General features: G+C 37.3%; 1 protein-coding gene across 1 annotated transcript in view; it reads left to right on the top strand.

The window, feature by feature from the left end:
- Positions 1-5,155: 5,155 nt before the first annotated feature.
- LOC114356627 (uncharacterized) overlaps positions 5,156-17,482 on the top strand; it is a 52,931-nt gene continuing 40,604 nt past the window's right edge. The window contains exon 1 of the mRNA XM_028309882.1: positions 5,156-5,425. The gene's annotated coding sequence lies outside the window, so the exon portion shown is untranslated. The remainder of the gene's footprint in view (positions 5,426-17,482) is intronic.

The raw sequence follows: 17,482 nt of genomic DNA, 5'->3' as shown, positions 1-17,482 counted from the left end.
TACGAATATTTTCAGTATTCTTACATCCTCTGGAACTTATTCATAATACAAGCCTCCAAATAGTAGGACATGTTTCTTTTTAAATCTCCCCGCAGACTAAAGACGGATACCAAATCTAATGTGCATAATTTTATGCATGTTCGTTCATACTGATTTTAACTGCCCGACTAAATCGCCTGATAAAAAGTCTGCAGTCCGTGAGGATGATGCTAAATCTGCAATTTATTGTAGATATTATCGTTTCGTACCTACTGAAATTTGCGAATTGAAATCAACTTCTTTGTTACATTGCAGCATTGTCCGGGACTAACCAGAAAGTCCTGTTTTTTTTCCAGAAGTATTTTAAACGTCAAGGGTATGGGTGCAAGCATTTCCCGCGCGGAGACCTGCCGCAACCTCCAACTTTGTGTGGCGTGCACTCGTTTTATTTTTGTTACGCGTTGGAGCTGGAACCCGTATTCATAGTCTGGCTGTAAAAATATTGCTTGTTAAGATATTTAAGATTTTGTTTGATGGATCACACGGGATTAGAGAATACAATCCCGGGATCCCGATTCCCGGGATCCCGGGATCCCGACCATTTTCTGATCCCGAAAATCCCGGGACTGTACTTGGCTAATCCCGGTATTTTCGGGATTGATATAAACAAGTCTATTTTGCATTCTACGATCCGTTGGGCCTTGACTAACCTTGCCTGGATTATACCTTAGCATAAAATTATACAGTGTGAGTCACGATAAAGTGCACATATAAAATTAGGTGAAACTAGACCTATTTTTATTGACAAAAAAGAGGTCAAAAAATTTCTGAGTTTTTTTTATTTTGTTATAGATTTTTTTTTCTTCCAATTACTTATTGTAAAGAAAACTTAATAATTTTTAAACTAAGAGGTATCTATACTAATACAATTATAAAGCTGAAGAGTTTGTTTATTTGTTTACTTGAACGCGCTAATCTCCGGAACTACTGATCCGATTTGAAAAATTCTTTCAGTGTTAGATAGCCCATTTATCGAGGAAGGCTATATAGGCTATACAACATCATGCTACGATCAATAGGAGTAGAGCAATAATGAAAAATGTTGCGAAAACGGGTTTTCACGCGTACGAAGTCGCGGGCACAGCTAGTATCCTGATAAAATAAAAACAGTAATAATGATAAATAACAGACGATACTAAAAAAATACATAAAATACTCAGAAAATGCCAACAAATAATAAAAAAATTATACTTTTTTTGATTTTTGAGTTTTTTTTTATTTGATAAATTTCTCCATAAAATGCCCTTATAACAGGTAGTTTTTATTACTTTGTATTATTCTCTATCGTATTACCTTCGTAAAACCAAAAATCGCATGTCTCTATCCCTATCACGTTTGCAATTATCGAACCCAATTCCCACATAAGGCTGATCCCGGGATAGTCCCGGGATCCCGGGATTAGCCATCAAAAATCCCGTAATCCCGGGATTGAAAAACATGGTCGGGATTGTATTCTCTACACGGGATGCATCGTCCTCTTAATTTGCTAAGTTATTATACTCGTAAATATTCTGGTCTATAGTATTTTACGGCAGTGCCGACAATCTGCGTCCCGCCCGTTGTTAATTCGTGATATCATATCAATGCATCATGTTTTCCCATAACTACCCAGGTATATCTACATTGTTCGAAGTTCCCGCGTAGTATTAGTAACATACTTACACGTGCTTACACTGTCTTTGCAGGAAAATATGCATGTGTGACTATTTAGAATGCCTATTATGTAATCGAGTCACGTATTCGCGAATAGCGTTTCCAATGAATTATTAAGTCATCTTGCTAATTGTTTTAAGTACTTACTTACCCCATTGTTTAAGAACGTGTAAGTACTAAGTAAGTAGGTATTATTGAAATATTCTGTGCCATTTTATGCCAATAAAATTATGATATGGTACGATAAAGGCAAACTTTGTTAGCTGTCAAAACAATTTATTAAGTTTGCTCATACTTTAAAAGCTCTTGGTTGGTTAAGTAGCCTGCGTTCGTGTCAAAAGGCTAATATAAGTAGGTAGTTTTTTTAGGATAAGTGTTCTCTTGCGGAAAATTAATGGTTCAAAAACTATGGGTACTCTACCTACTGCCCACTTCAATATTAAAGCTAAATGGGGCAGCAGGGGTGCTGCCCTATCGTTTCCCGAAATTGCTAGGATTTAAGCTAATAGAGCGGAGACGAAACAAAATTGGTTGTCGATTTCTATACAGGGTTATTTTTGAAAATAGTAGCCAAATCTCATAAAGTTTGAATGAGAACAGCAGAATTTTTGGACATGGGACTTCGAAGACGGCCCTGATGATCGAAGCACTCGAATATCCTACATTGTTGTACGATGTTATGTAAGTAGGATATATTTTCAATTTCTTGCCCAATGCCCAAATAGGAGTGAGGTAATGTGTATGAATAGGGCAGATCCTCCGTTCCTGTAATAGGATTTAAGAGAGGCGAGCGGTTTGCGCCCCGTCTCTATTTTAAGCTTCGGTGGTGACTCTTGAGTGCTTTGCCGTGTTGTCCGCGGCTTCTATCCGGCTTTGACTTGGTGGTACTTCCCGTCATCTTGGAGGCTCGAGGGTACTATGATGCTTAGTTTGTCGAGTGTAACAATGTTTGGACAGTCGGGAGTTCAATTTTTAAAGGTCACACTCGATAAATCCTTAACATTTTACTCTGTGTCATCTAGACATAAAAAGCTTTGCTTTTTTGGGATTAGATAGCCGGGATTGGGACCAGACGACACAAGTCATACTTAAATAGGTAGGTAGTATTGATATGGGTTAGTTAATATTATTATTGCCTGTAAGAACAAAAATATCTGTTTGTATTATTATTATAAAGAGCTGTGGTTTTCTGAACAAAGAAAAAAAATAAAATACATACAGGATATGGGTGGATTAATACATAGGTGTGATCATCATGCACACAAATACATATTTGCCTATTGTGTGGGGATCGAACCCGCGACCTATTGTACAATAGCCTGCTCCGCGAACCACTAGGCCTGGCGGCTGACTGACATAGCGCGAAACACACTGAGTTCCAACAGTTAGAGGTAAGATAGCCAGTTCCTCCGTGGTTGAGGATTCCGGGTGAAGCTCGCTTCCACCTTCGGCCTGATCATCACTTACCATCAGGTGAGATACAGGCCAAGAGCTTACTCGTTGTGGATAAAAAAAAACTTCGTGCCGGTATTGGTATAGTCTGAATACCGGTACCAGGAGCGTTCTGGGACTCTGGGTGTGGATTGTTGTAATATTCGAGATGCCTCATGCCACACAGAAACCGGCCGCGGCGCGGTGGCGTACCGGTGCAACTTTGCTTCCCGCGGGTCTGTTACCAGACCTCTTACCGCTTCAACGTATGTTAACGCTTTTTTCTGGCGGTCATATGCTTTTAAAAGCAGTAGATGATTACCGACGAAATTCAAACTAAGAAGGCGCTGATCACCATCAAGTCGATACTGTCTAGTCTCTGCCTATTTAGAGAGAAATCCTTCTTGTCTCCCAGACCATTCAAAGAGTCATATGCTGCAATGCCAGCCATATGGGCACCAAGCATTCCTGAGATCAGCACTGAGCATTATTTTTCTGTAAATTAGTTTTAGCTTCAGCCATAGCTATAAGGACGTCCATTTCTGAAAATAGGCCTTCCCCAAATCAGTGTTTAATTACATGTAGTTTTCTCATCTATAGCAATAAATATTGCGATGAAATCCATAGTAATTAGTTTATTTACATTCAAGGTTATTAATAGAATACATCTTAGTCGAGAAAGCATTCAGATAGCTCTAAAGCACGTTATTCATTGCCTACTGTAAAATGATTATTCAAACCGGAAATTAAAATCTCCTAACTCAAAATATTATATTATGGACTGTGACAGAGAACAAATTGCTTTAGTTACAATGGTAACAAAATGGTATTAGTATTTGCAATACCTATCTATACTAATCTATACTACTAATATGTTGAAGAGTTTGTTTGCTCCAACGCGCTAAACTTAGGAACTACTGGTTCGATTTTAAAAATTGTTTTTGTGTTGGATAGCTTATTTATTGAGGAAGGCTTAAAGGCTATAGTACATATAACATCACTCTACAGCCGATAGGGACGGAGCAGTAAAGAAAAATGTTGCAAAAATGGTAAATATTATTCAAACTTTTCACGCGTTCGAAGTCGCAGGCACAGCTAATATAATAATATTCTAGGTTTATTTTATAGATAGGTAATAGGCACACCTACGCTCATAAGTATTAGTATCACTATTAAAATTTTACGACCATTCGTTTTCGTATTTGCTCTAGGAAGTTTAGGAACGGACGGCCTGGATTGTTAATTGCTAAAATTAGGACTTGGATTTGTGGAGGAGCATTGCTAGAGAAATTAGCCAGTTTAATTTGGGGCTTGTGAGTACATACATTTTTAACTCACTTCTAAAATGGAGGAGGTTCTTTATTAGATTGGTACCTATGTTGATAGCCAATATTACTACTTATTTCAATATGTACAGAATCATCAGATGATGATTTAAATTGTAAAAATTGAAATAATGGGTTCAGTGTGGTTTGATTTGACAGTACAGCACAGATTCCTGGCCCTTAATCCATAAATATTGATCTAGGATGTTTTCGGACAAGATAAAGCAGGAAAACAATGCCTGTTTGACTTGGGTGCCCGAATCGGTGGGGTCAGTTTGCACCTGTCATTAGTCGCCCGCTAAAAAGATCCCATTGTTTACCCTGTCCATTATCGGTAACCGCGTTCCTTACCAAACAGACTACAACAAGCGCCGATGCAATTTACGTGATCTCCAATGGTAGATAATGTACCCAAATTACAGTGTGGCGTGCGAACAGTGTTCGGCTCGGCATTCTTGTTCTTTAACTAGCCTAAATCCGTTGCAGCGATGAGAGATGGTCTCTGAAACGCGTACCTGCCGGTGCATACTGTTAGCTCGGTTCATATTTCGCCGAAATGTGAGGCTTCTCTTGTTTTTTAACCGGCAGGTGACCGGTTGCGCGAGAGAGACGGCCGTTCCTCCCGCGGCAAAGCTCGAGGATCGAGTCGACGCGACTGAAATCGAGATTTTGGCCATTCGAGAATCGAGACAGTCTTGCTTCGGCTCTCGGAGGGGCCGGACGCGTCGCGCGCGTTCCCTTACAACTTCTCGTAAAAACTTTACGTATAATACTTCGCTGTATAATACACATAGTTAGACACTAGAACTGTTAATAACATTTTTGTGTTCTGCATTTGGTTAAACTGCTTCGTATTTTAGTTAAGTGTTTAGTTTATTTCTGGTCCTGACCAGTTTAAATAAGATCGTTTCTTCATTTTGGTGGAAAGCATCGGTACTGAGTGTATGCGTGCAGATCCTGTTGCACCTTTAGTAACGGTGAGTATTTTTAAACGCAGTTGCATTTTAGAAATTTTAAGGCTATCATAGAATTTAATTTGAACGCTTTATTTGTGTAGTGATAAATAGAAACGTGTAAGCAGTGTTCCAAATAATAAAGACAAATAGACACAATGATGTACGAGTAGGTATTCGACGTGTTAACTACGTAAGTAAAGTATGTGTACAAAGTTATATATAGGTACCTATGAATCGTAAATCTCTGCAACATAATAAGCATTTTGAAGTTAAAATAAAACATTCATATCTAGATAAATATTTGAAAATCGTCAATGGTTATTTAAACATCTGATTTAAAAAGTTTGCCTAGGTACATGGTTAAATTAGTTGTTATTGTTACCTATCTTGTATTTGGATTTTTTTGTGTGCATTGTAACTTTTATGTAATGTTTTTATTTGCCTGTATTCTCGTGTAATCTTTGCACACCTTCCTGTAAATCTGTGCCTTCACCAACCTTCGCTTGTTCTCCGGTATCGTGAACTAAAACATAAAGGTCACTAAATGTCAGGTGCTCTGCACCTCTGTATGCAGTTTTCTCTTTTTAATAATTGGGCCTCCATGATTGTTGGCCTTTTGGGAATTTTGGCAGCTAGTTCCTGAGCGGTGAAACCCCTTGATGGTTTTTTTCGTACCTACCATTAATGGCGGAAAAATCGTAAATTTATTCTTACTGCTTCATGTAAAACTAGACGTTTGGTTTTTATTACCGTGACGACTTTGTATAGGAGCATACCTACTACCGGTGGCTGGGGGCAATTGGTTTAAATTGAATCTACTGCTATGATCGCCGAAGAGAATCCGAATTAGGTACATTAGGTAATTTATTCTTTAAAAAGCCTATAATATAAGAATTGTATTTTTGAATGTCAATTGATGTTCTTATCTCCTTGGTGAAAGAGTTTTTCACTTCGCACGTGTTTTGAAAGGTTTAACAGCTTTGAGCTTTGACCTTTTGGGGATATTGGCATTCGTTTCTCATGTGGACTAATAGTAACCTCCTATCTATCTAGAACTTAAGTGTTCTCTTAAAGAAAGAAGAAGAATATAAAGAAATCTCAAGAATAACTATTCTAATGAATAATATTATTTTCTTTCATGTTTTGATTAAGTTTTGCATTTTTCTACTTCAGTACGTAGCTCCTACATACTTATCTTCATCTTTTGCTAAATAGTTTTCATAATTTTTCAGCAATTTGCTATTCATATAGTAGGTATGCTTTCGCTTCTCTGTCTGAGTTTCTTGTGTTGCTTTTTGGGCCAATGCTGGCCCATAGTATTACTGTCCCCAAGAAGTGGTAGGGTTGGGACGTGTAAAAGTGCTGGTTTTTGGATGCCTACATGAATAACTAAACGATTTGATTTGTCTTTTAAACAATTTTACGGTTTTCATTCCCAAAGAAATAACAAATAGCGGTTCCAGGCAAAGCCTATTTACAACTTGGAATGAATATTTAAATGTTTTTAAACTCCCATGCGATTGCTGGCCGCATGGGTGGTGACTGGTGAGCACATGAGGTACAAATTGCCCTAAAAGCTGGCGGCGGGCCTTGTTCCCTAATGAATAAACAAGTGAAATCGTTAAGTTAGCATAAGTTATGTGGCTTAGGTGGTCTACACAGGCAGCCGGTGCCGTATTCATAGGCTTTTGCATTTGATAAAATGGAGGAATGTGGCTGGCTTTTGTTGGGAGTTCAGATTTGTTTTCTTTCAAAACTTCTTATTAAAAATTCATTGAGCTTCTTTCTTACTTTCTACCAATAGTAAATCATCTATAATATCAGGAAAGGAAAGATTATTATGTCAATCAGGAATCCTGTATCCATTTAGTTCTGAGAAACATAAGAAGTAATATTACAAACTAAATTGTGGGTTCTACAGCCCTGCAGGAAGGGTCGTCATTGTCAGCACGAAATGTCAGTCCATTGCCCAACATAGGTTTTCCCCAACGCATGGACTCTACTGAACCCGACTTTACCAGTTTTAAAATAAGTAGAAGGAATCCAATATTGTTTATGTTAACTATCATTAGCAAAATTACAGCTTAATAATATTGAATCGATTTTCCTACTTCAGTTCCAAAATTGGCACATGCTAATTCAATGACAGGAATTCTACGAATATCTCTACATTTATTCACAAGTGCTATTCATTTCAGAGTATTTATAAGAACACCTAAGTTATCGATTTGTTAAAGATCTGGAATGAAGAGAAGTTCCTAACTAAACAATGTGGTATCTTCTTCGTCAGTAGTTTCGCTCTTGGCAGAGCGGTCGTGGTCACGTTGAGCCGTTCATGTTGGTTGTAGAGGTGGATATAGCTCTCCGCACGATCACCCACCATCTCTCCCTGTTGGCAGACTGCTTGGTGCAGTCAGGTAGGTATGCGGTTTCCTACTGCCGAAATTACTTGATCAGTCCGCACAGGTGATATAATCCTTTACTTTTCTCTGAAAGACCAGTCACTCCATGGAGTGGTAGTTGTAATAAGTGGAATTTTGCAACCAAAATGAATATTCTGATGTGCTGTAGAGTTGTCTGCTCTATATTCCCGATATCCATGTTGGGTGACCTGCAACCGAGACCGACGAGCCGACAAAGCCCGATTGAATCACAATGGGCCTCCGCCATGGTCCGCGGGCGACCCGACGCGAACGCCCGATAATATCAGCCATTAATTTGTTCCCATTCTGACCCACTTTGCATTGGTATTTTTAGTCACGGTCGTCGTCACTTATCCATTAGAGATAATGTTCGTAATTGAATTTTAAGTAATTGTATAACGCTATGACAGTCAGATTTTTTCCCTCACTATAAATAAGTCCAGCGTGATAAGCGTCAATAACAACAGTATACAGGGTGTTAGGTAAATGGGTATATGAGCCGACACTAGCCCATGTTAACATATGCATTTAAATGGTATAGTGAAGTCTGAAAATTGATATCATAATTTTAATTATTTTAATTTTCATACAAATCTGATTTTATAAATTTTATTTTGTATGAAATAAAATGTAAACTGACAGAGTTCACAATTTCACGTTGACATATTATGCAAAATGTTAACATGGGCTAGTTTCGGCTCATATACCCATTTACCTAACACCCTGTATAAATCTTTAATGATACGGGATTGTTTTGTCAGTGGAAACCTACTTACGACGTAAATGAGCAAGTAGATAAATATTTCGATTTAAGTTAAACCACTTCTTCCTGGTGATACATTTTCATAAATCATCTGTTTCCGAGCTGTGACCATGTAGGTATCATTAGTAATATTCATGTAGTTTTTGTTTTGCTCTGTTCACGGTTCTATCGGTAATTAATATTCAAGATAAAAACACCTTTTTTGTAAAACTTCATTGAGAGCTGCAAAAAAGCTGAATAATGACAAGCAAGATACATTTTTCTTGCACTCCTCGTACCAAATGCAAAATTATGGAGATGGATAGAGTAAGTTAACTACAGGTTTCTATATTATTACTTATTATAATTCATCGTCTTGAAAAATCGATAAAGTAATAAATGAACCAGCTTTATAACTTTCATCGAGTAACGCAGCATTAATTTGCTAAGTAATTATAATTATTTCTGTTTATATTGAATAATAATTACGAGTAGGTATATGCAAATGATATAAATAGCAATCTTTAACTAACCGTCTCTAATTTTTTCGACCCATTGCAAACTTTTTAATATCTAGCATATTAATAGGTACGAGTAGGTATTCATCCTACGACGTTTCGGCACGTGAACAAGCTTGAAATATTAATTAAAATAATCTTAAGTCGTTGACCTAAGTTTCAATAGTTTATCCCTACTAATATAAATGCGAAAGTAACTCTGTCTGTCTGTGTTGCTTTCACGCCTAAACCACTGAACCGATTTTTATGTTTGGTATGGATGTAGTTTGTATCCCGAGAAAGGAAATAGGATAGTTTTTATCCCGGTTTTTGAAACAGGAACGCGCGATAAAGTTTTTCTGTGACAGACAAAATATCACACGGGTGAAGTCGCGGGTGGAAATATTGTTGATAACGTGTCAGGTAAAAATGTTTTTATTTTGTTTTTAAACTTGGTTATCTCTAGCAATTAAACTGGGTTTTATTTTTGCGGATTCACAGCTCGGTGTGTTGATACGAGAGTGGCAGGTGATTGGATTAAATTTTGACACTCGCTAAAAAACTGCGAAATGGCAAAAAGCTCAGTTGTCCCAGATAAAAGCTATCTACCACTAACACCTCGCTGCTAAGCTTCTGCCCGGTGAAAACTACCTATTCATACTTTGTTCATTTGGTACCTACAGTCAGCGTCAAAGTAGGTTGTGACACCTAAAGTGACCAAAAGTTGACACAACCTTATTCCAATTGTAACAAAGACGTACTCGTACATGAATTTCAGTCTCCTGTAAAATTGACATACCTATTTGTTGGAACATATTTGGCTGACGTCTAGGCAAGCAAGGTGTCGCTCCTGGGAAATAAACAAGTTTTACTAATTCATACACGAAGTGCACTCAGTGCACTGCTCAATGTTGGAACAGTCCGCGTCAAATTGTCCGTGACACCCAAAGTAACCAAAAGTTCGCGTATTTTACAGATTTTTAACACCTGCGTTTACTTATTCTATCAACGCATAGCCTTAGAATGTGCTCTCTCTCACGACATATGCAGAAATTTAATTTTGTAGGATCTTTGCAAACCCCTGCGATGAAGTGTGGGGTTAAGTTTAAAACCTTTCGTGCTTGGTTAACTTATTTACATAGATATTAAAGTGACTTGCGAACTTTTTGGTTTCAGACTAGGACAATTTGGAATGTCGACTATATCCGTCTCTCTCACAAATACCAGCATACCTGTCTGCGTGACAGAGATGGAATGAGGTGTATATTGAAATCGTGAAGTGGTTCGAAAGCGACTGGTTTAAGTAGATAATGGTGGAGCCCCAGGCGTGGACTATTTGAAATGAGTTTCACACGGCACCAGGGCTGCTTAATGCTGTGATTAGGGTTGTTAAATCGAAAATAACAGGTATAGGTAACATTTTAGAACGGAAGAAACTAAATTCGGAACGAGAACAAAGCTAAAATGCTCCTATCTAGAAGGTAGAGGGTACTGTTAGCTTCCAATAGCTCGTGATACCTAGTGGCCAAAAAGTTGATAACAACATTATTCCAATGTAACAAAGAAACATCAGCGATCTAAGACATCATCAGATAATTTAGGAAAGCGCAGACAGGAAAACGACTTTCCAATTTACCAAGTTCGTAAATTATTTTACTTATTAGGTATAGATTTAAAATCGATTTCGAATAATTTTTCCATAATCCCAATACTTCCAGCTTCCAGCACACATACCAAATCAGGTCTTGAATTTAAAGTGATATATCTAACTTATTTTACATTGTTTCGGATATATTCAAAGCATCCTTAATGTAAATTGCCCGTTGCTACATAATATTACGATATAATCGCAACTAACTGCTATTAAACCTCGATAGATAAGCTCTGGTCTTAAACACCTCGTAATCATCATTAAATGTAGAGGCTCAGAGGTTGTGATGTTATTCTTCCAGGCAAATCAGAAAAAAATTTCTGGAGCGTACAGTGTAGAGAAAGAGAAAATGTATACTTTGATATAATAATTTATGAAAATAAAGACTAATTTAAGTAGGTCCTGTTCGCTGCTTCTCCTGCGGGGATGGAGTGTTTTAATTTGGTTGCCCGAGATCGTGAAGTCACGTCAATATTATGTTGTCCATCAATTTCTAACTTATCCAGTAGCGGATTTACAGATTTGCCGCCTCAGAATTTTGATATGTAGGACCTACCTTAGTCCACAATCATAACAATTACATTTTCTATCAATAAAATTCCAACTTAATGATTTACTAGCCTCTGCCCGCGGCTTCACCTTCGTGAAATTTAGTTTGTCACAGATTGTCATAAATTATATCCTATAATATAGGCTATATTTATGTTATTCTGGGTTATAAACAATAATAGGTACTGTAGGATAATACCTAGTCACTATTAACTACGCAAACAGACGTATTTAATAAAAATACTTTTTTGTTACGTTATAAACTGTAGGTACCTTTCTTTATTCATCACATTAAATTAATGTAGTAAAATAAATGCAGCTGCCAACAACCTTTTTCCTTTGCCCTGAATCTACAGAAGAGTCTTCGCATATCGCATTTAAGTTAGGTACTTCTTTGTACATACAAGAGTTACAGACGACATGACATCAAGCTAAAGCTGGGTAACTTATGCACTTGCAATAGGTGTGGTTTTGCAACAAATAGAATAAATAGTCTGTTGTACTGGCTACTGCGGCCTATCTTTGTAGAGCATCTAACTGTATAAAAAACTGCGAAAAATTGCAAGTCTTGCTTCGTAAGAATAACTCGCACATTTGTTTTGTTAGACCCCCTTTCAAGTGGGTGCGGATAGAATTTAAACTTTATCTACGTGATTTTTCTATTAACATAGTGTTAATTTCTTACTAATACCAAATCCTGGTCCCAAATTAAGCAGAACTTTATTATGTGGCGATCAGTATCTGATCTTCCGTAAACTACTTTGACACGAGGCTACTCTCAAACCTCCACCTGTGGGGGTACTAAAATTGGAAATTAATCTGACGTCTTGAGTTAGGGATACGAAAATTCATGTTTTTATTTTGTTTAGAGTTAGGTTTGCCTTAGTTTTAAAAAAAATATGTTTATTGTAAATAAAGGTTACGAATTCAGCTATTCGATTATAGTCAAAAATAAAGTTTTAGTCACGATTGTGACGTACGAAACGTTTAATGAATTATAGATTGTCTGAAAACTACACGTTCACTCGTGCATTTTCAGGGGCAGTAGGGAGTTAGATGATATTTGGCTTAAGAGTTTAAAGTTAAACGTTATTCAAACCTACTCAATCCTTCCCAGTAAGATCACGTAATGCCTCAAACGCCAATGCATTGAATTACTGTAACAGGTTCCAAAACTAGATCGGTAAACATTAAAAGGGGGCGATTCACTAATTTACGTCGCCCAAGACAGCATTCCATGCATGTTTCTTTTTGCTGCAAGAGACACCGGCCAAGGCCGAGCTCTGATGCATTCGTTATCTTTTACAAGTAAACAGTAGTAACTTTATGTCGGTTCATCTTCTTATCTTTATTTAAACAAAAACCTTACATTCAGATAACGCTACAGACCCGTTGTCTACGAAATTGTAGGCTGTCAATGTATAGAAAAAACGTCTGCGACCTTGTGATAAAAAAATAAAGACGTTTTGTTTGCTCATACAATTACAAGGAACCGTAATACACTGCCGCTGTGATCCTCAAACAAGGATCTACCTGTAGGTATGATAACAAACTGTTTTTGAATGTTATCTCTGGGGTGGACCTAATAGACCTACCGGCGCGTCTGGAGGCGAACTGTCTCAAAACAACACTCGACCTGAAGTACCTACTTATAATACGGTATTTTCTCCATTTTGAAGGGAATTTACAAAAATTAAGAACAAGATTATTCCCTTTACTTTCTGTAGTAGGTGTAGGTAGTTACCTATATTTTTTTCTATTTACAAATCGAAACAAACTCCAATTTTTAAGTGCCTTTGAAACCATTTATCTCATATGAATTCAAACCTACCTAGGAATCCACGAGTTGAGAGTCTACTCTCTCTTAACACTGAACGGAGGCGTCGGATCCATTTGATTTCGGATTTCATATTTTTGATGCTGTTTTGTGTCGCTGAATAAAATATTTCATTTTCATTTTTCATTATAAAAATACCTTTTAATTTCCTCCGACGCGTCGGCAAAAATAAAATCTTCACGGTTAGTTATTTTAAAACATTTTCGTTTCTGAATCACTTTATTCTTCCGAAAATGTTCTACTTATAATGTAGGCGGTAACTTTGATATTACCATGTTTTGTATAATTCAGACAGAAAGCATTTTTATGAGTGAAATTTTTATGGCGGGTGTTATAAACGTCGCTCCAAAAGTAGTCGAATGTAATTTGTTGGAATTCCTAATGGCAGTAAAACATACTTTGGAGAGTTGCTAAAATTCTTTGAGAATAAAGATTTTTCTTTCGTTATTGAGGTAGATTCAATCGAGGAAAGAGGTAAATGTTACAGTGGAACTTGATTGGTTACCTAAGTTGATCGGAAAGTCGTAGTCTAAACATATTGTTATTATTACTATTGATGAATTCTGCAACATTCTAATGTTCTTATGTGTATACTTACTTAATAAATAATTTGGTATCTATAAATTTAGTAGAATAACTGATACTTAGTACCTACTTCTTGAAAGGTCAAGCTCAACACACTGCATAAGCAGGAGTTTTAAGCGACAACTGACTGATGGTGTCACAACATCTAACTACACTATCAACTAAACGGTAGTTACAATTCAGTCGGTAAATCTTTTTACTAATAATGTCTTTTAATTTTAATAAAAAGTGGTCCAAGTTATGTAACAGCGAGACAGTGAAGTTGTTGAATTGATGGCAAGGCCGGGCCCCGGTCACAATCTTAGGGACATTATTCATAAGCTACAACAGGTACGGACACATTGTTATACGTACAAGAGTTCGCTTTGTGACCGGGTCGGGGAGGCTAGGGTTGACATTTGCACTTTATTTTCAAAGATCAAAAAATTCCAACCATTTTCAAGGTCTAAGTAAGGAATATCTATCCTTGTGTCAGATGGGACGGGAAATATCTTGTGTTCTTTGGACACTTAGATTGGCAGGTTTTGTCTGCTCATTAGACACAGGCAAAATGATGTATGATACATAGGAATACATAAGTAGGAAAATTATTGCTGCAAGTCAATTTTAGAATTTTGATTGAAAACATAAGAATGCAAGAACACGTCGTTTGTCTAGTCTTGCTTGAATGGTGACTCATTTAGATAAAGCCTAAAGATGAGGCTATAAATAATAGAAGAAAAATATTCATAAAATGAGCGGGGAAAGTTTCTAAAAATTTCCGTCAGGGCGAATTTTCCCTTTTTCTGTAAATAATTTTATTGGATACATCCTCGCGCACATTACTTAACTTTGCACCTAACAGTAAATTTCGCAGTGACTTAAACGTTCGGACACCATTGTAATCTTACAAAAATACTATAATCACCATAACAACGATAGTGTAATGACCGGACCAAAGAATAACGGTGGCAGCCCTACTAAGGGCGCTAACCAGCACCCTTTTTTACATAGCCCACCGCTAGCGGCTCCACAAAAGATACCTCCACGTTATGAATGACCGGCATTCTTTGTCTCCATTCACTGTGCCCGGCGAAATGTTCCAACAATTACTTACTCTGTGGGAAACAATGTTCGCCCTGTGATGACGCAGAATTGCCAGAAATAGTGGCGCCTTGAGTTTATGGACAAACATACTGGCCAGTAAATGCCATTGCGCCGCCCTTACAAAATAAAAGAAAAGAAAAAAAATTGAAGGCGGGGCTCCATTACCTTACTTTCTTTCAGTGTAAAACAGCCGGAACGGATATTCTTAATGTTTTCACTCGTTGTATCTCGGAGGGCGTGTTTCCGAGTATATGGCGTCGCGGATTTATTAAAATTATACCAAAGGGAGGTGACAAACCGCCCGAAGATCCTAAATCGTACCGACCTATTACATTACTTCCCTCATTAGGTAAACTGTTAGAGCGATTAGTAGTGCCGCGTTTGCTACCGGGTGGTCCAATTTTTCACGAGCAGCAGTTTGGCTTCACCGCCGGGAAGTCTACTGCAGATGCAGTAATATCTGTCAGACAAAAAGTGACGTCCTCGGTGGCAAAGTACGTTGTAGGAATATTCCTCGATATTTCAGGTGCCTTCGACAATGCTTGGTGGCCGATCCTGCTCTTAAAACTGAAAGTTCGTGGATGCTATAGTAATATATATTCACTACTGCACTCGTACTTTTGTAACGGTACAACTAAATTAAAACTCGGCCATCATGCTGAATCAAAGGTGCTCACGCGCGGCTGTCCCCAAGGATCGGTCCTAGGGCCCTACCTTTGGAATTTGGGTTTCGATGATTTTCTAGCATTACCATTACCCGAAGGCTGTTCGTTAACCGGGTACGCTGATGACGGTCTCCTTTTAATAGAGGCTGACACTAGATCAAAGCTTGAAAATCTAGCGGATACATGCTTGAATTTAATATCTCAATGGGGAGACAGAGAGGAATCGCCCTCGTGTTCAGCCAGGCTCAAAGACCTTCTCATAGTCTAAGAACGCCAAGCATATAGGCAAGTTAGACTCTTCGGTCTTCTGTATAACCTGCCGTAGCGTATAGATGCGGTATATGGTAGTGTAAACGTTTCGATAACTGGCTTCCTCGAGCCCTTCGGCCGTTAAGGAAACCGAAGTTAGGAAACTAGTTTCCTAAAAGGCTTTTTTTATACTTCTACGTAACTGGTTTCCTAAAAGGCTTTTTTTATACTTCTACGTAACTGGTTTCCTAAAAGTACTATGTTTCTGTTATTTCAGCCGCCTATGAAACTATAACCGGATTTACCCTCCATCCAGTACCCTTTGGCCGTTAAAGTAATAACTATGATGTGACATTAATTAATAATAAGTATTACCAATCTATTCAAGAATAATAACAAATTCATTAGTCTAGTAGGCACTAGGCACGTATCTAGCTAGTAGTAAGTATAAAAAAAGGCTTTTAGGAAACTAGTTTCCTAACTTCGGTTTCCTTAACGGCCGAAGGGTCCTCGAGAGACTATAAGTCATCGAACCTACGCGCGAGACTATTCGTGATGGCTCTCAAAAACAGCTTGTAGACATGACTCAGAGTCAGAACCCAGATGGGTCTGTAATTCCTTAATAAGGCTTTTACCCCTTTCTTAAAGAAAAACACCACCAAGCATTTGTTCCGTGCCTCTGGCATTATTCCCTGGAGTAAGACGGAGTTACAGTCTATGAAGGACTTTCAGTATCGGCTTATCACCTGCCGCGTTCAGAAGCTCCGAGGTTATTCCGTCATCACCCGGTGCCTTGTTGTTCTTTAGCTGTTTGAGAGCCACCCTAATCACGTAAGGGCTGATGTCCGGCTAATCTTCGGTATAGTGTCGAGTTAGCTTAGCTGTTGGAACTGTCCTGTGGCTGAACTATTAAGGTAAACGACCCAATACTCGACACTTTTCGCACTTTGGCTGACTTTGCAACGCTGATACGTGAAAACTATTTGACTTAGAAAAAATCGAATTACATGGACAGATAGGTAATTTATTCCTCTTTTATGTAAATGTTTACTGATTATCGTAGGTATTAAGAATTAATTTAAAAAAATACTTAACTGAAAAAAGACCCATTTGTACCAGTACTCGACACTTTAGACCCAATTATCGTCAAACGGACCCAGAACTCGACAGCTTTCGCGAATTTGAACTTTATCTCAAAGCAATAAAGACTATAATAGATTTGCCAATGTATGTCGAAATGGTTATATAAATAACAAATGCGCTGTTATACTTCAAATCAATATATATTTTCTGTTGTTTCTTCATGTGCGGTTTACAACAAAGATTAGGTACTTAAACTTATAACATAAATGATCAACAATTTTTATATAGTGAAACAAAATCTTTGATAAATGTTTAACAAATGATATTCATAGTTAAATAACTGTCATTCAATAATTAATCAATAACATTGGTACTTATTTGAAATAAACTAAATATTAGACTTAATTTTTAGCAGTAATTTACTTAGTTACTTTATTAATATGTACTCAGTCATAATTAGTCTTTAAAATTATTCATATAAATGCAAAATGCAGCAATATTCTTTGTATTCTTAAGCCCCTATTGTAATAGGTCGATCAACAATATACATAGAAAAAAATAAAACCGACTCCAAAAAACAAACACTAAAAAGTAGAAAAATAATTACCCACTAATTACTTATTTATTAGGACGAATTAATATTTATGTTATACCATGATTGATACTTCTGGAGTCGGTGCCAAGATTATAAAACGTGTGAAGTTTGCTTGC

This window comes from Ostrinia furnacalis, unplaced genomic scaffold, assembly GCF_004193835.3.
Source record: "Ostrinia furnacalis isolate ACB-3 unplaced genomic scaffold, ASM419383v2 OfSCF2841, whole genome shotgun sequence".
In the NCBI taxonomy this organism is placed as follows: domain Eukaryota; kingdom Metazoa; phylum Arthropoda; class Insecta; order Lepidoptera; family Crambidae; genus Ostrinia; species Ostrinia furnacalis.
This window is presented reverse-complemented; position numbering and strand designations above follow the sequence as displayed.